At 27.5% G+C, this 6,000-nt stretch overlaps 1 protein-coding gene across 2 annotated transcripts in view; it reads right to left on the minus strand.

Annotated features, from left to right (window-relative positions):
* LOC111037751 (alpha-1,6-mannosyl-glycoprotein 2-beta-N-acetylglucosaminyltransferase) overlaps positions 1-5,673 on the minus strand; it is a 28,931-nt gene extending 23,258 nt beyond the window's left edge. The window contains exon 1 of one of the 2 annotated variants that reach the window (XM_022320492.1): positions 5,415-5,673. The gene's annotated coding sequence lies outside the window, so the exon portion shown is untranslated. The remainder of the gene's footprint in view (positions 1-5,414) is intronic. The other variant, XM_022320494.1, reaches the window with a different exon arrangement.
* Positions 5,674-6,000: the final 327 nt, after the last annotated feature.

The raw sequence follows: 6,000 nt of genomic DNA on the forward strand, positions 1-6,000 counted from the left end.
TTTAGTATTTACCTATTTTTCAAGGTGCTTACATTAATTAACACGTAAACTGCAGTAAGCCCACAAGCGTGTATTAATTCAGTAGACAAATAAAAAATAGCAAAATTGTACATGTGCAAATACAATTGTATGTGCTGCGTGGAATGAATATGAATTAACTAATTTAAAAATGATTTCAAATATTTAGTACTTACTAATCAGTTTAACTTTCAAATAATTTCCTATAAAATATAAAGAGATAAAAATAATAATTTTTATCATACTAAACAGTACTCTACCACACCTGCCTAAATTGTATCAACAAAATAGTGGTCAACCCAGTAAAATATTATTTGCGAAAAATATCACTTTTGTAGTATGAAGTCAAAGGCTTAAAAAACACATGTTTTATTTTATAGTCGTAAATAAAATACTGGTTAAATTATCTGTTGTCAAGTCATCTGTTACGACGCAATAACTTCTGAAGCTGTAAAAATGGTTCTTATAAAATTTGCGATTGAAGTAATATTCTAAGGTCCCTGCAATAGATCTTATATAGTGTATATAATAGTAGTTGTCATCAGTTGAATCAAGAACAGAGGAATTCAAGTAATTTGTGGGAGGTAATCAATTAACCGGCTTTCCGGTATAATAATAAATAATTAGTACACCGTGGACAATCGATTTCCGTTTTATTTTCATCTAAACCGCTTTATTGTAATAGACTTTACGCTCTATGGTTGAACGTATTAATCAAATACAAAGATTGATTAAACACCGCACATAGTAGTTTTAAAGGAACATTGTAAATTCAACATAATTTAGTAACTTAAATAACAGTTTTAATTACTTAGAAATGACTTCCAAAAATGAACGATCATCATACATATTTCATTTAATAATCTGAAGCATACTATTTTTCAAAACATATTGACGTATATAAATATCAAATATTGAACTAAGTAATTGTTTGTTTTAATAATGAGCATCTTAAGGTTAGAAGAGCGGTATGTAGTAGGTACTACAAACTTATTTAGACAATTGCCTAAAACATCGTCAATACAACTTAAATGCTTATACATTTTTTAATTTTTCGCTTCAAAACTTGATATTTATACGACATTATTAAAGGCATTCTGCTTTTTATTGTGAAATTTAAAATATAATATATAGGTTGTTAACAATTTAAAGTTGATTCGCCGACAAAAATAAGGGCAAAATAATCATCAGAATTGCATGTGTTTTATGTTCTAAAAAAGTTAAATTATTCAAAATACAAAGTGTTTATTTAATTAAAGTAGTCTCGATATATAATAGTATATTAATATGGACCTATACATCATTATATTATAACACAATACTTTTTTTAAAAAGTACTTAATTATTTAAGTGTAATGTCAATATTAAGCCAATGTAGAATCGTATTTACGAATAAATAACATAGATAAAAAAAAACATTCATTATGACTTTAGAGTTTCAATCATAAGTTATTCGATGAGTTTATTTGAACCATTGTATAACTCGTGAGTAAGAAAATAATAAATCAAATATATTCAATATTTAACAATAGTACAATGAAAAATATTTTAAGTTGAATGATGTCTTTACTTATTTATTCATTTAATTTATAATTTATTATTTTATACAAATGAGATGTTCAATCTATCAAAATTTTAACATAAGAAAAAAATAATTGAGAAGTATATAGCAGCTACTTATAATTGGACTATGAATAAATCAATAAACTTACAACTGTTGAAATAACTTTTATTAAAACGATATACCCCACTTACTTTCTCTTCTAACGCACCGATATCTCATTTCAAACAATTTTTCATACATTTTTAAAATAGTTAGAAATCGGATAGAGATAGGTCACAGCCAGGACATGTATTCAGATTAAATGTTATAAGCTACAACATTTAACTTATAGCAACTATTAGGTATTGTCCGTAAGACAATTTTGAGCGAAAATGGACTCACAATAATGTGTAGGTACTTCGTTTCAAGTATCAATTGCTACACTATAATTGGCTACAACTTACAATATGGTATAAATAACCTGAAATATTTAAAATACCTAGTCATTGAACCTAAAATCCAAATTTTTACCACCCATTTATGACACTTATCTTGGATTAATTTTTGAATTCCAAAATAAGTATCAAATAAACGATTTCTGTATCGGTCACTACTCATTAGTCACTACCTTATCTCGTTTTACTTGGGGTGGTTTAGTGGTTATGATAATGTATGGTAGTGTACAAGTTAGTATACTAGTATTTATAATTTTCAATTTGCACATTTTATTACTCACTCTGAAAAATGAATTTAAGCAAAACTTGATTTACTGAAAAATTATAAAACATGAATACATATCAGTTATGGCTTGCTTACAATTTTTTTTAGATCTTCACATTTTCTTTGAAAACTTATAAATTATATTCTAAAATTAGACAATCTGTTTTTTTCATAATTAATCTAAATGAGTGTAAAAAGCTTAATATTTTTAAACCCTCAAAAAATGAAATTATTTTCGAAAAAAAAACAACAGATAATTGTAAAATCAATCTCTTCCTCACTTCGCTAGAATATAAAATTGGTGACTAGGTATTTAAAAAGTTAATAAAATAAGGTCACAAATTAACCATCAATTATTATTTCAATAATTAGGTAACTGCTTGCATATTACATTTATAATTTTACAATGCACATAATAACAATAAACATAGAAGAAATAATATCTTAGTTATACTCCAAAAACATTTTTTTTTTCAAAATAAAAAGTAATAATAAAATGGCAACAAGAGATTTTCGTTCTAAAAAAAAAAAAAACAAAACAATAATCAAACAGATGACTAATTAAAAAAAACCGCCACAGGGATTTCCAACAACAATGATACAAACAACAGAATATAAGTAGGTAGGTACATTGAATAATGAAACATGGAAAATATATATAATACAAGCTTAATGAAATTTGCCAAGAAACAAAAAAAACATAAGTAAATGTACCAAATTATATTGGACGAAAAGAATACCAACAAGGTAAAAACATAGGTATACCTATGTTTTTCCACATCACTAACTCAACAGTCATGGTAAATTAAATACACAAATAAAATTGAGTATCTATTATTGTAAGCTATCTTCTGGGGCCATTGGTCTTTGGGTAAAAGTGATTCTTATTAGTTTACTTCTGAGTTAAAAAATAAATGTATTGTCCTTGAAATAGGTACTATTTCAGTGTCAAGTGTTTTGCCTTATGTCATATTCTGGTAACACTAAAAATTACATAGGTATTGATGGAGGCATTGACTATTGAAGACCGAAACGTAGTACCTATATTTAGAATAAGTATTTACTATTTAGGATTAATATAATTAGTATAAAAACATTTCATAGTAGATACCTAATTCTTATTCGGATTTATATTTAAATAACTTAATTCTAACAGTGACTTATTTGAAGCTCAACTCAAGGGAGGAAGGTTTTAAAATGTTTAACCTTGCATTGCCGTGAGAGGCTTCAACCACCCATCCACTAAAACTATGAGCCCAATTTAATTGTCTTCAACAATTATATTAATTAATTATGATGAAACGTTACATTGAATATTTACTTAAGTAGGTATTAGTATTAATCTAATATTAATATTATTCATAAATCTGCCCGGTTAAAAGTTATGATCAATTGAAGTAAATCTTTTTTTATTAACTAACTAAAACTAAAAAATGTATTGGATAACCTATACAAAATTAATATACAAAAAAATCAAGGCATGGGAAAAGCTATACTCCACCTTACGTTTTCTATCAAATAAAACCCTAAATTAATGAAAACTTTCCGGACATTTAAATGTTTAGGTCACTAGATGATATGAAATAAGTTTAAATAAAAATATAATATTATCTGGTATGTCTTGTTGGCTATTAGTTCATATTAAGAAAGTTTATCAGTTATTTTTCTGTTTAAAACATAATGATATTTGTTTGATTAAATGTATTTATTTTTCATAATTAAACACAATTTATAACACAGGGCAAAGGTACACATATTTAAATATTTTTGATTATACGATTACATCAAACAGTAATTTATTTAATTAACATATATCATGTAATAACCCTAGAATTAACATTGCTTTTATACCATTGATAAGAGATATAATATAGTACCAAAATAATTATTTTTTAGCCCACTACCTACAACGGCAGTCAAAACAATTTGGTAACAAAATATTGCTCTGCATAATAAAATAAAATAATGAAAACCATTAGCAAAATTGTGATAAAAATTAATAATGATGAAAACTGTTTCATTAGAAGTTTAAATGGCTGTATTAATTAAGTAGTAAATACAATATGTTATTCTAGTATTTTATTTACTTACCACCTGGCTTACCGCATTATTTTAATTATCTGCCTACCAAAAGTTCATTTTAAACCAATTTTAAACTAAAACCAATCAAGGAAGACACTCTATTGAAATATATAATATTATTAGTTCAACCCTTTTCTCTGCTAAAGACATACTATTACATTTCTGTATTTTATAATATTATCATTTGTCGTTAACCATACAATTTTAGGAAACTCTGGCTAAAATTGCAGTTTATATAACACACAGGTTGCTGAGCATTTGTGAAAAGGTTAATAAAGTAAATACAAATTGATAGGTAAGAAAATTATACCTAAAACATAATTAGCTTTTTTACCCTCATAGTTATTAGATAGGTTATTAGTTAGTTGATTATATTTTCAACAATATCACAAAAAATACAAATTGCAATAAGTACAATAACAAATTAAATATTTAAAACTCAAAACAAACTTTTTTATACTTAATTTGACAATAGAACTCCAAATACGCTTAGATATATTTTTTAACAAGTACCTACGACTCGTATATAAATAACATATTAAATAATAACTAAACATATTGGTGACATCTAAACAGTAATACCTTTTGAAAATTATGGTATTCTGGTTAGTCTAGATTAGTTCACAAATACCTATTAAAATGCATGTCTTAGAAATGAATATCATAGATTTGATCTATGTAAGTAGGTAGTTAAATTGAACTTGTAATGCTTAAATTAGGTTTAAACGTATGTACATGGGTTTAACATATATACAAATAGAAATATTGTTGTAATATTCAATGAAGTAGAACTATGATTTATTAATAATCAATATCCTCATTAAATGACCACTATTGTGTATTATTGTGGCAAAAATAATGGTACCAATTTTATTTATTTAGTGGTGTTGTTATGCATCATCATTCACCCTGTGGAGAACATGATCTGGACATTCCAAAACTTAGGTACCTGCCTAATAACACAGTATAACAGCCAACCCTTGCTCAAATATAAGGCGCTACACAAACTATAGTAGGAACCTAATAATCATTTTAAACGCGATTGACATACCTTCATGTCCGACGTTCACGTCCGATTCACAGTGTGGTGAAATTAATTAATCGGTCGTATCGTATTCGTCGTTTCATTTCTATCATCGACAGTCGGGTGCAGCGAATAAAATGTTAAACTAACGGATATTAACGTGTGGTAATAATAATATTATTACGATTTTAAAATAATCCCGGTTAGAAGCGACGAGCACGACGAGCACCAGACGGATCGCACGAGAATGATAAGACTATCACAATCACTGGTACGCGAAATGAAAGGTTCACCGAAAAAAAAACATAAACACCGGCGCGGCGGTGTGGATGACTCGCTATCCGCCCCGGCCGGCTGACCGACGTGCCCCAAGCGGCCAGTCGCAGCGTGTGACCTACAAACGCATCGACGAAGACCTTCACGGAAACCAATTCGCGAGTCTAATACTAGAATTATTATTACTATTTATTATTATTATTACCAATTCGTTTATTTCTACATAATATTTATCCATGATTGTAAGTTGCAGGCGACTATAATATGCATTATACACCTTGAATTTTTAATTTGTCATAGGCACAGCCGTTGAGCCGTAGAGGTTCCCACCGCTGTT

This window comes from Myzus persicae, unplaced genomic scaffold (genome assembly GCF_001856785.1).
Source record: "Myzus persicae strain clone G006 unplaced genomic scaffold, MPER_G0061.0, whole genome shotgun sequence".
NCBI classification, from domain to species: Eukaryota; Metazoa; Arthropoda; class Insecta; order Hemiptera; family Aphididae; genus Myzus; species Myzus persicae.